Here is an 18436-nt window from a genome sequence, read left to right on the forward strand (position 1 = left end):
AGAAGAGAAAAAGAAAAAAGATCTACAATACCAATATAGTCTCCCCTCAGCAGCCACTCTTCCCCCCCTGGCGCAGCCCAGGTGACTCCACCAAGCCTCAGACAAAAAATTCTTGTGAATCAATAACTTCCCCTGACTATTTTTGGATAAAAGATAATGGTGGATGATTGAGAGAACTTTCTAACAGAGGGTTCCCATAATTTGCGTTTAATTAACTCTATTATAATAACCTTGTGAAGAATTAAGAGATTTTACTTTTTTCCTCTAGTATGGAGCCTTGGACCTCTTTGGTAGCCTCCCTGACTAAGGTGCTCAGGCAGTTTGGTCTTGGGGACTGATCTAACATCAGAAAGATGAAAGTTCAGATTTCATTTCTGATACCTGATAATTATATATGTGACAATGAAGCTCCCTAAGCCTTAGGCTCCCTTATCTTTAAAATGAGAATCATAATACTTGCATTTTCTACCTCACAGATGATATATCTACCTTCATCATATGGTGAAGCTTAAAATGTAAAATATGTATAAAGTGTTTCAGAAACTTTAAAGTATTATACAAATATCACTTATAATAATACTTAAGGTCCCAGGTTTGCTATTAAAGGAATGTTGAAGGACCAACTTGACACAGAGAGGGTAGGAATGGGTAACAAGAATGTTAAAAATGTTTTCAAAGAGATTTTTTCATACTTTATCTCTCTTAATCTCCATAATAGATCTACAAGGGAGGTTGCAGATAAAGCAGACTATAAATAAGGAAGCAGGAGGTCAAAGAAACAAAACGATCCACTCAAATTCTCATGAGGTGGTTTGTGGTGGAATTAGGACTAGAAACACATCTCTTCACTTATTCTCCAAATTCACCAATTTTGTACTTTCACCTCTGTTTTTTCCACAGACTGTCACACAAAATGTTTGTGAAAGGGAAAGCGTTTGATCCTTTGGCTGAACCTTAATAGCCTACTTCAGTACAAGAAGTTCAGAATGTTAAACCAACTGTAAAATAGAAAGTTGGACTGAGGTCCCTTTCCAATTCTTCATTTGATCTATGATCCAGCTAGGTGGCACAGTGAATAGAGTACTAGACTGGGACTCAGGAAGAGGTCCAATCTTGCTCCAGATGTTCACTAATTGAGTAACTCTGGGCAAGTCTCTTAAATGCTATCTGCTTCATTTTTACAATATGCAAAAGAGAATAATAATAGTACCTATCTCACTGACTTCTGCATCTGTAAAGTGCTTTAGAAGTCTTAAAAAGATATATAAATTTATAAAAATTCTTTTTTAAGTTTCATGGTTCCCAGGAAACAATCCTCTCATTTGGAAAGCCTATGTTATCATTCTGATCCTGACTAGCTCACATGTTTCAGCTTCTTTCTCATAAGGTCTGTGGTGGGAATTGCCATTGGCATCTGGCCTAGTCATTGCAGGATCTTGCTGGAGCCTCTGTTCTGTATCTCTTAAAAAAACAAGACACTCTTTTCCCCAGACCAGCTACATTTTACAGTCAAGTTATGCTACTATAACTGACAGGGGAGAAAAAGGCCATCAGTATTTAAGGGCACTGGAGTTTGACACTTTCAAATGTGGTAGCAAGGGACTCAGGAGTGACTACAATGAGGGACAAATAAAAAAAAAAAATCAAAAAATTTTAGTATTGTAGAGAGAATTATTAAAATGGAGAGTTCTGGGAAATTTATGAATGAGCTTCCTTTTCTTAGCTGGCTGTTGTTGAGCCAGAGAATTCAAGTTTCTCTCCTTGAGTTATTGGGTTACACAGATATACTGCCCACAAGATCACAATCTGCCAAAGATGCCATCAAAGTTGGAATCATGGAACCTTGAATGAGTGTCTGTGGTTTCAGCATTTGCAAGAGGGATCATTGACTTTGGACATATTTTTGTTTTGGTGGCGAGAGAATTGGAAACATATTTTGCACTTAGGGAATGGCATAAGGGCTAGGCTATAAAGTAATGTAGTAGATAGAGCATTTAGGCTGAAGTTAGAAAGACCTGAATTCAAATCTAGCCTCAAAATCTTAAAGCAAATATTTTAGTTTATAATATATTTTATTTTTTCATTTAAAAATGATTTTAATGGTATATTATTTTTCCAATTACAAGTAAACATGGTTTCCAACATTCATTTTTGCAAAGATATTGAGTTCCAGTTTTTTCCCTCCTTTTTTCTCTTTCTCCTTCTTATGATAGCAATCTGATATGGGTTATACATGTACAATCAACTTTTAAAATATTTCCATATGAGTCATGTTGGGAAAGAAAAATCAGGACATAAATGAAAAACCATGAGAAAGAAAAAACAAAACAAAACAAGACAAAAAGGTGAAAATAGCATGCTTCGAACTCCATAGTTCTTTCTCTGGAGTCTATCCAGAGTCTGTTGGAATTGTTTTGCATGGCTGAATTGTTGAGAAGAGCTAAATCTATCACAATTGATCATCACACAATGTTGCTGTTACTGTGTATAATGTTTTTCTGGTTCTGTTCACTTCACTCAGCATCAATTCATGTAAATCCTTTCAGGCTTTCTGAAGTCAGGCTGCCCATCATTTTTTACAGAACAATAATATTCCATTACATTCATAAACATAACTTATTCAGCCACTTTCCAACTGATGGGCATCCACTCACTTTCCAGTTCCTTGCCACTACAAAAAGGGCTGCTACAAACAATTTTGTTCATATGGATCTTCCTCTTTTATGATCTCTTTGAGAGATAGACCCAGTAATCTTACACTCTTACTAGCTGTGTGACCCCTGGATAAGTCATTTATTCTCTGTCTGCCTCAGTTTTTTCCTCTGCAAAATAGGATGATGATTATAATGACAGCATCTACCTTTACCTCCCAGGGTTGTTGTGAGAATCAGATGAGTTAATAATTGTAAAGTGCTTAGCACGGTGTTTGGCACATAATAAGTGCTATATAAACATTATTATTGTTATTACAGTGGTGAGGGATATACAGTGAGATGGAAATGTACAGCTAGCTAGCATTTACATTAGCATTTTAAGCCTTGCAAGGAACTTCCCATATTTTTTCTCATTTGATCTTTACAATCTTATGGAATAGGAGCCATTATTATCCTTATTCATTCATGAGGGAATGGAGGCTCAGAAAAGTTAAATGATTTGCCTGTGTCACCTAGCTGCCCCCAAACTATAGATAGATAGATGGAAAGATGGACAAATAAATAGACTGATATAAATATCTATATATCAATCAATCTATCTATACATACATACATACAAACATATATACACATACATATATAGTATATATCAAGCGTTATATAAATACTGGCTATTACCAATATATAGATGAACTACATTTCAGGTTAACAGATATATCTTCTTTGTTGTTTCAAAATCTTGTCCAATTTGCCAGCATTTGATCAACAACCTCCAGTGATGTGAAAACTCACTAATTCTCAAGGCAGGCCATTCCACTTTGGAAGTAAGGAAATTTTGCCTCTTTGTAACCAAAACTCTATTGGTTGTAGTTCTTCCCTCTGGGACCAACCAAAAAAAAAAAAAGTCTGATTACTTTTTCATGTTACAGTGCTTCAAATTAGATACTAGAAAAAACTATAATGTCTCCCACAAGTCTTCTCTTATCTAGATATTCCTCCCAAATTTGAGATGTTGTAGATATCAGCAGAATAGCTAGGTGGTATTGTGGATGGAGCACAGGGCTAGAATCAGAAAGATCCAAATTCACATCTGCCCTTTTTCACTTTACTAGCTGGTGTGACTCTAGGCAAGTCACTTCACCCTGTTTACCTCATTTTCCTCATCTGTAAAATGAGTTAGAGAAGGAAAAGGCTCCACTCCAATATCTTTGCCAAGAAAACCTCCCAATGGGTTCACAAAGTAACTGAAATAACTAAACAAAAAAATGACCATCATCATCTAGGAGCAGCAAAATGGCACAGTACATAGAACACTAGGCCTAGAGTCAGGAAGACCCAAATTCAAATGTAACCTCAGATACTTACTAGCTGTTGACTTTGGGCAAGAACACAACCCTTATTTACCTCAGTTTGCTGATCTATGGAATGCTATGATAATAGCATTATCTCCTAAGATTTTTAAGGATCAAATAAGAACATGTTTGTAAACACTTAGCACAGTGTCTGATACATAGCAGGTGTTATAAAAATAAATATTAGCTGCTACTATTATTTTTATTATTCTCACCAGTCAGAAGTTGTCTTGCTCTCCAGGACTTACAGTACAATGTTTCATTATTTCTCTGGGTTTTCTGGGTTTTACTTTTTATTTTGGCCATTCATGTATATGTCTCTCTTCCTCCCCCCGCCCAGTACATTTCGAAGACCAGAAGCATCTCCTGATGATTTTTCTATTCCCCTTTTTATCTCCCCAAAGTCTTAAACAAAGCAGCCACCAAAAAATTCTTTAAAGGTTGCTGAATTCACAGAATCATAGAATTTGAGAATTGAAAGAGATCTCAGTAGCCACTAAGTCCAGCTCACACAGAATGAATTCCCTATTCTAATTTACTTTACCAATGATCTCTGCAAAAACTTGCTAAAGAGGGAGAATCCATTTCTTCTCAAGCCATTATACTTTCAACAACTCTGATTGTTAGGAAGCACTTTCTGAATCTAAAAGGTCAAAACTCATTTAAGAACTGGGAGCAGCAAAAGCTCAAATATCTATCTGTCTGAATGGTTTAAAGATACATTGACAAAAACTTTAAGAGGGCTAAAGTTCAGTTTTGTCTTTTTTTTTGAAGCAAATCTATTTCAAGTTTGGAAATTTTTTCAAAGATCAGGACTAGGATTACCTGCTTTAATTTCAAAAGATATTGAATGTAAAACAATATTACACCTGTCATGGAGCACTGTCTAATAAAGACTCAAATATACAATTATATATAGGGCAGGGAGTGTGCTTATATTATAGCCTTATAGTCAAGATCTTAATTCAAATATCTTTGACACCCATTGACAAACAAAGCACCCAATTTCTCAGCAATATTAGGCAGCTCTCTAAAAGTGTGAATTATAGAAAAATTTCTGAGCTATATTGAGACATAGAAGTCACTTAATAAATATTTAGTGACATGTTCCTTGCCTCTTTATTGCAGAGCTCATCTTTCTGTATTTCTTGAGTTCTGCAACAGTATTTAATATTCAGTTTTGTTTTATTGTTAACACTATACCTCTAGAATATTACCTAGAATTCTACCTCTAGCCTACTGGTATCTACTTGTGTCTTTCTCTTAAAGGATTCTGGGCTCTTCAAAGGTTTTTATGAACTTGAACTTAATGAACAGGACAGTTGTACTTTGTATTTGGTGCTAAAAGCAGGAAATCTTGCCTAATTAGAACTCAAGAGGTTCAGGCAAGGGGGAATGGTCTGGGTGAACCCGGTAAGCTCCCCAGAGGAGATGTACTATAGTTACCCACGGATAGAGAGAGACCAAAGCAAGCAGGATCAAAGTCATCCTGCTACATAGACTGCAAACCAATTTGAGGAACCTGGAGAGATATAATCATGTTATTGTTTCCTATAGTCTAAGGGTGATCTTTTCCTCCTGTCAATCAATTGTTCAATCAATTGACAAGTATTTTTTTAAAAGCCTCTACTCTGGGACAGGCATTATGAATACAAAGGCAAAAATAAAACAATCCCTCCTCTCAAGGTGAGGACTCCATTGGGGAAGACAACATATAAAAACATTAATAAATATGGAACATAAAAAAGCAAATAAAATATAATTTGAATAGGCAAGGGGTGAAGGGCAATGAAAAAGAAAACTTCATGTAGGGCATGGTTTTTGAGTTGATCTTTGAAGGAAACTAGGAATTTTGTCACCAGATAGGATGTTGAAAATAATAGTGCATTGTATTTGTAAGGCAAAGTTTATTTATTCCTTAAAATTCCCTTGTGAAGTAGGTGGATCTGATATTATTCATATTTGGCAGATGAGGAAGCTGAGACTTGTCCAATATTACTTCTTATCAGCAACAAGGATGGAGAAGAACAAAAGGCTCTTGGTTCTGGGTCTAGGTTTCTACTTCCTGGTACTCTGTGATCCAAGCAAACTCTAAGGAATATGTTCCTATTCCTCCAAATGGACAGGACATCTATATTGAGCCCCTAACTGAGACACCCAACTGAGTATCCAATACTCAATTTTTCCAGGAAAACAGAAAAATTAGGTCTTGTTCCTACCCTTTCTAATTAAGGATATGGAAAAAATGTACCTCTGTCTCAGACCAATAAACTATGGTGCTGTATGTGAATGAAGGCTAAAGAACCCATGCCAGACTTTCCTTACCATTGGGTGGCAGATGGGCCAACATTGCTCTTATCCAGGTCTTGCTATAGGGGGAGAAGAAAAAAGAATGCCAGACTATTTCCAAAGGTGACTGTCAAAGAGAAGCCAAAGGAATGGATTAATAAGAGTGAAAATTTATTCACTGTGACAGAAAGAATTTTGGGAACAATAGGACCTTCTTTTGCCCTTCTAAACATACTAGGTAGGCACCTGCTGACTTCATGTTTTTGTAAGGCAAGTCCCACCTGGCCACTTTACTGAGCAGAGAATGAAACAGCTGTTTCATATTCTTCAGATTATGGAAGGGGAGTCCTACCTACTTCATATTGTCATTGCCTAGTCATGTCTGACCCTTCATGATCCCATGAATCATACTGTCCCTGAGGTTTTCTCCTCAAAGATATTGGAGTGGTTTCCTTCTCCAATGGATTAAAGCAAACAGAGTTTGCCCACAGTCATGCTGCCAGTAAGTATGTGAGACCAGATTTCAAGTCAGCTATTCCTGACTCCAGGCCCAACACTTTATCCATTGAACCACCTAGTTGGGTCCTACCAGCATTACAGAATGAGATAATGTTCATTTTACATGAGGCTGCCCAGCTTACTTCTGAGGTACTTCCATCTTCTTCAGAGACACTTTTCACCAAGCTGTCAGACTGTGACACTCCAGAATACTTCCCTGCCTTGTCTCCACTTGAGTGCTTTTCCTATCCACCTCTCCCCTTTTCTATGTTGCCTTTACTTTCTAAATTATCTGCTCCTTGAGGAGAGGGAATGTTTTTCTTTTTGTTTATCTTGTTATTCCCAATGCTTAGCACCATGTCTGAGCCATCCATCCATCTATCTATCTGTTGGTCTGTTATCTAGCTATCTGTTCATCTATATATCCTCTTTCTGTCATCTATCTTATCTATTATCTATCTATATGTCACTTAGGACTCCATGTGACAAATTTATTGTGGATGCTAGTTCTTGAGGACCAGAAGCACTATTCACCTATTTCCCCTGCGGATGATGTTTCTTTGTCACCTAGGTATCTTCTCCCCCTGGAACTTCTTTCAGTGCCTGGGACCTCCTCACCCTGGAATAGCCTTCCACAATTCTGATCCTCTTTTCCCATCGCCAAATTCCTTTTAAACCTGTATTTTGGAGATAGGCTCAAGTTGTTTATGCTTTATTCCCCTCTTAGAGGCTTCTAGAGGCCCAGAGTCAGGAAGAGCTAAGTTCAAATCTAGACTCAAACACTTGATTACCTGCACAATCACTTAATCTCTTAAGTGATTTTATTTCAACTTTAAAATGGGGATCATAATATAATAGCATCTTCCTTTCAGGGCTATTGTTAGGATTAAATGAAATAATATTTGCAAAGCACTTAGTATACAGTTCTTGCCATATAGTAGGAATTTAATAAATGTTCCTTTTCCTTCTTTCCCTCCTCTTTGTGCTTCTGATTACAGACTTCACTTCTTCCCTCTTCTTTCAGCTCTTTTTTATGTTATCTTCCCTCCATTAAAGTGAAAGCTTCTGAGAGCAGGTACTGTCTTTATTTTTGCCTGTATTTATGTCCCATCATTTAGTACAATGCCTGACACATAATAATCATTTAATAAATGATTTTTGCCTGCCTTGATTGCCTATCTAAATTCCCCTACACTTGCCCTTTCCATAGATTGAGGTAAAGAATCTGCCTCACCAAATCCTGACTTCTACTTGGATATAATCCAACCCTTCTATACTACAACTCAGGCCCAAGGATAATAACAGTCTGATCATAGGGAGGGGGGGGGCCCCTGTGACTATTTAAAAAGAATCATGCAATCATTTATTCTGAGCTATCAAAGGAAAACGTTTCAAAATATCCCCTGACTTTAAGGTGGGAACTGAGTATCAGGCAATAGGTCAGAACAGGCAGGAGCCAGTATCACAGACAAAATCCTTCCTCAAAGTTTAAAGAAGATGCCATCCAAATCCTATCTATCCTTCAAGAAATAATTCTCATTCTTCCTTTGTGAAGCCATCTCTGCCTCCTCTTACTTTCCAGTTATTTTCCTTACCTGGTAGTGATCTTTCCCTCTCTGCACTCCTCAAACATTTATTGTCAAAAATATCCTTTCTAACTATTGATCTGAGAAAAGCAAATTAAGACAACTCTGAGATACCACTACACACCTGTCCTGGCTAAGATGACAGGAACAAATAACGATGAATGTTGGAGGGGATGTGGAAAAACTGGGACACTGATACATTGTTGGTGGAGTTGTGAAAGAATCCAACCATTCTGGAGAGCAATCTGGAACTATGCCCAAAAAGTTGTCAAAATGTGCATACCCTTTGATCCAGCAGTACTACTACTGGGCTTATATCCCAAGGAAATACTAAAAAAGGGAAAGGGACCTGTATGTGCCAAAATGTTTGTGGCAGCTCTTTTCGTAGTGGCTAGAAACTGGAAAATGAATGGATGTCCATCAATTGGAGAATGGTTGGATAAATTATGGTATATGAATGTTATGGAATATTATTGTTCTGTAAGAAATGACCAACAGGAGAAATACAGAGAGGCTTGGAGAGACTTACATCAACTGATGCTGAGTGAAACGAGCAGAACTAGGAGATCATTATACACTTCAACAACAATACTATATGAGGATGTATTCTGATGGAAGTGGATATCTTCAACATAAAGAAGAGCTAATCCAATTCCAATTGATCAATGATGGACAGAATCAGCTACACCCAGAAAAGGAACACTGGGAAATGAGTGTAAACTGTGAGCATTTTTTTTTCTTTTTTGTTTTTCTTCCCAGATTATTTTTACCTTCTGAATACAATTCTTCCTTTGCAACAACAACAACAAAATTCAGTTCTGCCCGTATATATTGTACCTAGGATATACTATAAGATATTTAATATGTATGGGAATGCCTGACATCTAGGGGAGGGGGTGGAGGGAAGGAGGGGAAAAATTCGGAACAGAAGGGAGTACAAGGGATAATGTTGTAAAAAAAAATTATCTATGCACATGTACTGTCAAAAAAAATGTTATAATTATAAAAATTAATAAAAAAAATTCAAAAAAAATATCCTTTCTATAGTGTATCTCCAAGACTCATAGACATTTTTAGGGAGAATAAAGAGACCTTTTAGATGTGGTCCAATTCCTCCTCCTCTTCTTCTTTTTCTTCTTTCTTTTGCTTTCTTCTTATTTTCTTTATTTTTTTCTTCTTCTCTTCTTTTTTCTTTGTTTCTTTCCTCCTTCCTTTTGCTTTCTTCTTCATTTCTTCTTTATTTTTCTTTTCTTCTTCATTTTCTTTGTTTCTTCTTTTTCTTCTTTGTATCTCCTTTTCCTTCTTTGTTTCTTCTTTTTCTTCTTTGTATCTCCTTTTCCTTCTTTGTTTCTTCTTTTCTTCTTCTCCTTCTGCTACTTCTGCTTCTTTTTTCTTTCTTCTTCTTTTTCTTCTTTCTCCTTCTTCTCTTTCTTCTTCTCCTCTTTCTTCTCCTTCTCCTTAGAGAATTTTGAACTGGAAGTTATTTCATATGGAGATTATTTAGTCTCACTTTCTCATTCTCTAGAGGAAGAAACTCAGGACTATCAAGGGAAAATAATTTATCCATGATCTATTAACCCTCAATATATAGTTTTGCTTTATTGACTGTCTTGTCTCTGCACTTAGCCTCCATGTGGCTATACTTTATATCTATACCCAATACCCTGAAAGATAAGGTCCAGACACTGCTAGGCCTTCTCGGAGCCTGGACTGGACTTGACATAATGTAGGAGCTCAATGCATATTTGATTATTGGATTTGTCTATCCTGAAGTTCAGTCTTCAGAGTAAGACATTGGCCTGAGGGAAGAACAGTCCAAAATGAGAGGTGCCAGATATGGCTCCATAGGACAAGGCTCTAGTGTCCAAGATTCTGAAAGAGTCTTTCAGATTCCACCTCCCTTCCCACACACCAGGAGGGACTCCCCAGGGAAATTTGGTTAAGGTTGGGTTGGAGCCAAGTTATTTCCACTGAGCTGGTTTTTCTTCCCAGAACATGAGAGAAGCAGTTTTCTCCATTGATGAATAAAGTCATCCTAAAAAAAATAAGCATTCAAAATCAGCATGGTTTAGAGCAGGGCCTCTTAAGCTTTTCCCACTTATGACCCCTTTTCACCCAATAAAATTTTAGGTGACCCTGGGTATATGGGTATACAAATCAAATATTTACTGATAACAAATCATAGTTTTGTGACTCCCACATTCAGTTATGAGACCCCCATATGAAGTCATATTAATTCACTAAGCAGTGAAGTGCTTAGCTTCACTGGTGCCATTTGCCACTAAAGTTTGTTGGCTTTTGATGCTTTGTGATCACTGATCCTGGAAATTGTTTTCCCCCCAAACTTCCCAGCTCTGGACAGTGAGAGCTAAACCCTGAGCAGCAGGACTATGCTTTGGTAATGTTTTAGTTTACATTTAACCACCATCTTTAATCTTTACTCCTCCTACATCAGGAGGAGAATTTAAAACTGCTTCCAGTTGAAGGTTATAGTTACCAGATCTTGGATCATTCTCTCTGTTGTGCTGATCCTTTGGCTATGGCCAACCCTTCCCTGCCCATTCTATCACACACAAGAGAGTCCTCTCATGTGAAAAGTGGCTTATTTCAAAAGTGCCTAGCCAGCCCCATTGGTCCTGGCTCTCTCCTCAGTTGCCTCAGTACCTGAAATTGCTATTTGAGATTCATTTGAGGGCACTCTATTTTAAAGTACATTTTAAAATACTCTAACCTGAGTTAGAATACCCCATTATGCCAACTGAATAAAAGGATCATAGATTGAGAGCCCTCGTGGATTGAGTGACCTCAAAGGTCCTCCAAGTCTACTTACAAGTGATAAAACTAAAATTCAAAAAGGGAAATAATGGAGCCAGGATTTGGGCTATGGTTTTCTGGCTCCACTTCCAACATACTTTCCTTTAGATCACATCGCTCATGACATTGGAGTTTCTCCAGAAAGGAGGAGTCCTTCCTTTCAGCACCCCACTCTCATTTGCCACTGTAAGAGTATCAGTACTTGGGTTTACATGTTATTTAAAGAATTTAGAAGGAGCAACAGAAATGAGCTTCTCTACCACTAATACTAACCTGTGACTGATCCCTGTCTTGACTGCTTCTACTATCCCCATTGTTGGAAAAATCCTTGTTTCATCATCTCATCTATTCTCATAAAATCATCTTTAGGGACTTTTTCCTGGATATATTTCTTAAGAGAGGAGGAGAAAAATGCCCAGCCCTCTACTTGCCAGAGATTGCAGCTTGTCTGACTATGCCTGTTTATGCATTGGTGCAACACAACTGGGTGTAGTAGTTGGGTTTGATTTTTGTACTGTTTTTCTTTTTTTAAGGGTGATATAAGGAAAGAGTATTATTTCTTCAGCATAATGGTGTGATGCACGAACTTTAGAGGCCCCTCCTGCCTTAGAAGGAGCAAAACACAATTCTCTCAATTTCCTATTTATGTTATACATCCTACCACAAACTGACAAACCAACTTTGCTATCCACTTTTGCAACCTCTGGTGTGCTATCTAACCACAGCCAGGAAACCCCCCCCCCCCCTTTCTCTACTGTGCTATGTTACAGATCAAATCCCTCCTGGTCTAACAGGCTCTGGTAGGGGACTGAAGTAAAAGGATCCTGGAAACCTCAGTAAGCATATTCTATAAAATTCTAGAGTGCAAAGGGACTTGAATAACTATCCTTTATCAATTGTGCCATTTCACAGAGAAGGAAGCTAAAACTACTGTCCTAACTGTATAATAGTAAGGACAAAATTAGAATCAAGATATCCTTATTCCTAGTCCAAAATTCATTCCATTGTCCAAAGTAGAACAAAGCTATTTTTTAATCTAACCACTGATTGGACATTTCAAACTGAATGTCATAGAATGAGTCCCTTTCTTACCTCTGCCTCTTAGAATCTCTAGTTCTCCTTCTAGTCTGAATTGGAAAGCTGCTTCTACATTAAATTAGTTTGTATCTATTTGATATCTTTCTGTATATTTTGTATATACATATACTTGTTGTTCTTGTCTCTTTTGTTATAATGTAAAATTTTAGAGGGAAACAGCAATTTCATTTTTGTCATTTTTGTATCTTGAGTGCCTAGTACAATGGTTCATGTTTAACAAACTTTTTGACTGATATGTTAATTCATTGGACAGAAGTGTTTGTTTTCTGTAAATTCCCTTTATCTTGCAACCTAGAAAAAAAAAAATCCAGTCTCAGCACCTGACTTTAGGAAACCACCTAAAAAAAGATCAGGCTTGACCACATTGATGTTATAATAATTCCTTATTTCAAATCCTTTTTTTCCTCCTCCTGTCTTTCTTCTCCATGGTCTATACTTCTTCACTTTGAAGCCATCATAGATAACATCTCAGATGCTGTTAAGCATGAAGTCCTTGTTTTATCTGATTTGTGGCCACATTTAGAGATTCTGAGACTTCCAACTAAACTGAGTGGGTTCTAAGAAAAAGTTCTAAACACTTTTTGTTCTGCAGTTTTTGATGGCCGTCAGAACCAGGGTTGAATATTTGAAGTAACTTTTGAAGTGAATTGTGGCAAAAGCCTCCTTTTTTCTGGTCATTTTGTGTCAATCCTTCTTCCTGTGTTGAGCTTTTGTTGAAAAAGAGAGAAATGGAAACTCATGCTTCCAAGAAAGAACTTTCCAGCTGCCAACTTGGGTGACAGAGTTAAAGATGGTAGTGATGGGAACTGCAATGCAGAGTAGGGGAAGACAGAGCAGTTGGTGGGTAGTAGTATTTTGCAACTCCACTTGGCCATGGAACATTTAGCTTGAAATAGTTTGATGAAATTCATAAATATTGATCTGCAGAGTCTGGAAGTATGGAATAATCTCTGAGTTAAAAAGGTTAATGGGGAATTAGGGAGGTTTTGAGGCAAAAATAGAGGAAATTAAGCCTGTGTGAGCCTCTCCTAAGCCCTGGCCCAATCCCATGACCTATCTGGAATTCCAAAGTAGCAGGAGGACATATAAGCACAGGGAAGGGAAAAAAAGGCATTTTTCATTTCTCCTTTTCCCCTCACCTGGACCCAACTCATCTCAGAATGCATCTGGGATGCATGACTGCTCATATGGCTTGGATAAGATAGGAATCACTAATTCTATTCTTTATTATTGTTCTGTAAGAAACAATCAAGAGGATGATTTCAGAGATGGCTGGAGAGACTTACATGAACTGATACTAAGTGAAATGAATAGAACCAGGAGATCATTATACAAGGCAACAACAAGTTTATACAATGATCAATTCTGATGGATGTGGCTCTCTTTAACTAGGAGATGATTCAGACCAATTCCAATGGTCTTGTGATGAAAAGAGCCATCTACACCTAGAGAGAAGACTGTGGGAACTGAATATGGACCACAACATAGCATTTTTACTCTTTTTGTTGTTGTTTGCTTGTACTTTATTTTCTTTCTCATTTTTTTCCCATTTGATTTTTCTTGTACAGCAAGATAATTGTATAATTATGTATGCATATATTGGATTTAACATGTATTTCTACTGTGTTTAACATATATTGGACTACTTGCCATCTAGGAGAGGGGATGGGGGAAAAAGGGAGAAAAATTGGAACACAAGGTTTTGCAAGGTTTAATGTCAAATTATCCATTTACCTATGCATATCTTTTGAAAAATAAAAAACTTTAATAATAATTTTTTAAAAAGAGCAAAAAAATAAAAAAAAAACAAAAAACTAACTCTATTCTTCCCTATGAGGTAGAAGATCACCAGATTTGCCACTGTCTCTTAAGGTCTATATCCTGCAGACTCTGTTGTTGTTTTCTGGCCTAGTATCATAAAGAACCATGGTGTAAGGGATATTCAAAGTTACATCTTCATAAAAGGAGGTGGCCTGGTCATGGGATATAGAACAAATGAGTAACACAAAAACCACACTGGTATCAAAAGAATGCCAAAAAAACCCCAGAAAAAAATGTTGAGTGTGCATATTTTTATGTAAGATTCATTGAAGACGTAGGAAGAATAATACAGAATGAAAGGCTATGGGAAGATTGTGAGTTACATCACTAAAAGAGAAATTGTACCACTGAGGTCTCAGAGTAATAAAATTATCTCAGCCATAACTATATCCAATATTTTATATCTAATATACTTCATATTAATATTTTAATCTAATAATTTTATATTTTTCCCTTTTTACACCTAACATTTAGTATTTACATATATTTTATATTAATATTTTACATTGAATAAGTTTTATATCTAGTATTTTACATTTTAATATTTTTCATTTAAGATTTTCAATTAATATATTTTATATCTAATATATTTTACATTCAATAAATTTTACACTTATTATTTTACATTTAATATTTTACAACTAAATATTTTCGAGGGAATGTCCCTAACATGAAAGTTTTCTCTGAGACTCCTGTTCTTATCACAGGGTTCTATAGAACACAGTCCCTTGGTAGATTTATATCCTCATGAATAAACATTTTTTGAGCATTTACTCAGTAAAATCCACAGCAGTAAGAAAGAGATTTTGTCTAAACAGTCACACTGGGAAAACAAAACTGAGTACAAACACAGATTGCCTGGACTATGATATGCAGCTGGTGGGCACACAGCCTAGTTAGTCCCTCAGCCCTTGTTTTGAATGAGAGCTGCAGATGGACCCCAAGCTGAGTCCAGAATCATGTAAGAGGAGGACAGGTTGTATTAAATTTGGGAAATACCAAAATGCTTTCAATGCTCTTACGTGCTTGCTGCTCCAAAAAAGTCATCTTTTTTAATGAAAATATTCTCCCATGATGCCAAAGAATAAAGTGTTTTGTGGCTATGAATCATGAGCCACCATAATCTCAGACAATAAAAATAAAAATTACAGGTAAGCCAAAGGAGGAGTGGAAAGATGTTAGGTGATAGGAGGATTATCTATGATGACTTGTGTGTGAGAAGTGACATAAAAATATCATACAATTGCCAGAGTCACTGAGAGATTAACTTGCCCAAAGTGATACAACCACTATGGTTCAAGACTTGAATCCATGCCTTGCTGCTTCAAAGCCATATCTCTACCCCACTGTGCCAGTTTGCCTTTTGAATATTACCTGATCTCAGAATAGCTTAACTGGTTAAATATTTCTTTGAGAGGAAGTCTACTATAATGGATAGAGGACTAGTTTATAACTACTGTGCTATTAGAAATTATGAGTTCAATGATTTTAGAAAAAAAATATGAAAAGACTTGACCAAAATAAGGAAGAATAAAATGAGCAGAACTAAGAGAACATTGTATACAGTAACAGCAATATGGTTTTAAGAACAACTTTGATCAAATAAGTCATTTTGACTATTACAAATACCCAAACTAATCATAAAGGACATATGAAGAAAGTATTAGCTGTATCTAGAGAAAGAACTGATAAATGGAAATATGTATAGAGTTTTTACACACATATACACACACAATTGTGTAGCCATCTCTAGAGTGAGTGGGGGGAGGGAAGAAAAAAAGGGAAAAATACATTTACATGATAATTTTATTATATTTTAAAAAGTTATACATTATAGACTTGTAGTTTCTTGTGCAATCATTCTTTTATTTATTATAGTTATGGAAATGCTTAATTCATTCCATAAATTAAAAATAAAATAAAATTTTAAAAAAGGGTCAAGTAGACTTACATTTCTACCTGTTCTAGCTGTATAATCTTGGACAAGTTACCTGACTACTAAGGAATCCAGATAATTCTCCAAAACTAAAAATTACTAAGGACGTGTTAGCATTGGAACCTGCTATAGATGCAGAGTGCTGCAATTAACAAAAAAAAATAAAAATGAAAAAGTCCCTACCTCCAAGAAAACTACTTTAGTTCCTAGGGATCTTAATGTCAGCATCAGGCATTATGTAACTGTGACCAAATCACTTACTCTCTCAATGCCCTGCCACAGCCTTCTAGAAAGGAGCCTTTGATCATTTTTGTTATGTCATCTATTTGGCAATATGAAGAAACCTATGAAATTCTTTTAAAAATTATGGTTTTACACATATAAAATAAGATACATAGGCTTATAAAGGACATCAATTATATTGAAATACAGTTAGTTATCAAAATATTTATTTAAAAATAAATTCATAGATCTTACTGAAACATGCATGTGTCTGGGAACTCCAGCTAAAGAATGCTAGCTCTAAGATTATAAATTACAGATAATTTATCTGCCTCAGTGGAAAGTTCCCGATAGCCATGAAATTTCCATCACTTATACTTCTCTTCCCCACTCCAAACCAAGCAATATTATCTAATTTTTAATTAAAATTTTATATTTTTAAATCCTATGAAGCTAAATTGGATAATCTCAAATCCTTTTTAAGTCTATGACTGTATGAGAAAACCAACTCAGCCTCCTGGGCAAGGGCTCTCATCTAATTCTGTTTTCTGTCCAATTCAATGAGCTCACATGAGAAAACAACTCATTATTGTTTTTTGACTAATGAATCATTAATCTGAAATCTCCCAACTGCTCATCAGGAAAAGTACTGGGCTTTTCCATTTTGATTTAGGCAGCCAGTTCTTGGGCTGGAGAGGAGAAATAGAGCCTGAGGAAGGAAGATCTGAGTTGAAATATGACTACACATGTGTGACCCTGACCAAGTCACTTAACCCTGTCTTCCTCATTTTAAAAATGAGCTAGAGAAGAAAATGTGTTTCTTCCAAAAATAATCCTAAATGGGATCGTGAAAAATCAGCTGACAGTCTTAGGCTGGGGTGGGCTTGAACTGAAATTGCAAGGAGGCCACAGAACTTCAGAAAGCAAAACTGATTACAGTAAGAGAAATCCAGGAAATAGACTACTCTGAGAGACTAAGGGTGACAAATGGGACTGATAAGAAATGGCTTTGGAAAGCTCACTGCTCAGCTTTATGCCAGATACTGCTGGGTAATCTTTTTTGACAGTTGGGAGGAGAAGCGGACCAACACCCACAAAAATTACCCAATTATGGTAAAATATAGATCTGGCCAGTTTCCTGTCAGCAAGGTGACCACAAGGACATCCCAATTATAGGATAAAGTGGCTCATTCACTGAGAAGGAAAACAGCACAAGAAGTACTTTCCTTCTCTAATATTGCAGGTCTATTTTTATTTGGAGAAGAATAGTGGCTATTGATGGTGAACTGGGACACCTTGGGGAGTAGGCAGGCTGATGGAGGGAGACTGCTAGGTAAATGGGTACATCTCTACTCTTTTTGTCTAGAGAAGACCAGAGGAATATTTGTTGTTTAGTCACTTCAGTCACATCCAACTATTTCCCACCTCCCCCTTTTTTTGGGGAGGTGGAGGCAATTGGATAAGTGTCTTTTCCAAGATCACACTGACTCTAGACTGGGGCTGTATTTACTAGGCCACCTGGATGCTCTGTGACCAGCTCTTCATGACCCTATTTGGAATGTTGTTGGAAAACAAACAAACAAACAAACAAACAACTAGTTTGTCATTTCTCTCCAACTTATTTTAGAAATGAGGATTTGAGGCAAACAGGATTAAGTGGCTGGACTAGGATCACTTAGCTAGTAAATGTCTGAGGGCAGATTTGAGCTCAGGAAGAGGAATCTCGCACTCTATCTACGATGCCCCTAGTTACCAACAGAATATACAGAGATCCAAATGATCCGGCTGAGAGAGATTTTGAGTTGTTCTCAGGAAATGGTCAGAGCTCTGAACTGACTTAGGGTCTTTGCTACTACACCTGGCTCTAATCTCAAGGGAAGCTAACCATCTGTGTGAGCCAAGCATGTACCTCTGTTTTTCATCTATTAAATGAGGGAATTTGGTTAGATAGCCCTTCGGATCCCTTGTGACTCTCAATCTTTGATTCTATGATTCTGTTGTTTCTTTTTCTTTTTCCATGTATGTATATATATCTATTTGAAAGGGTTGGACTAGATAAGGCACCTGTAACTCTCATATTACAATTCTTTGTGATTGGTTTTAAAGTTCCTTCAGCCCTGAAATTAATATTATAGGGAACTATGTTTAGACATCATTACTTCCCAA

The sequence above is a fragment of the Sminthopsis crassicaudata genome, chromosome 2 (genome assembly GCF_048593235.1).
Source record: "Sminthopsis crassicaudata isolate SCR6 chromosome 2, ASM4859323v1, whole genome shotgun sequence".
Taxonomy (NCBI): domain Eukaryota; kingdom Metazoa; phylum Chordata; class Mammalia; order Dasyuromorphia; family Dasyuridae; genus Sminthopsis; species Sminthopsis crassicaudata.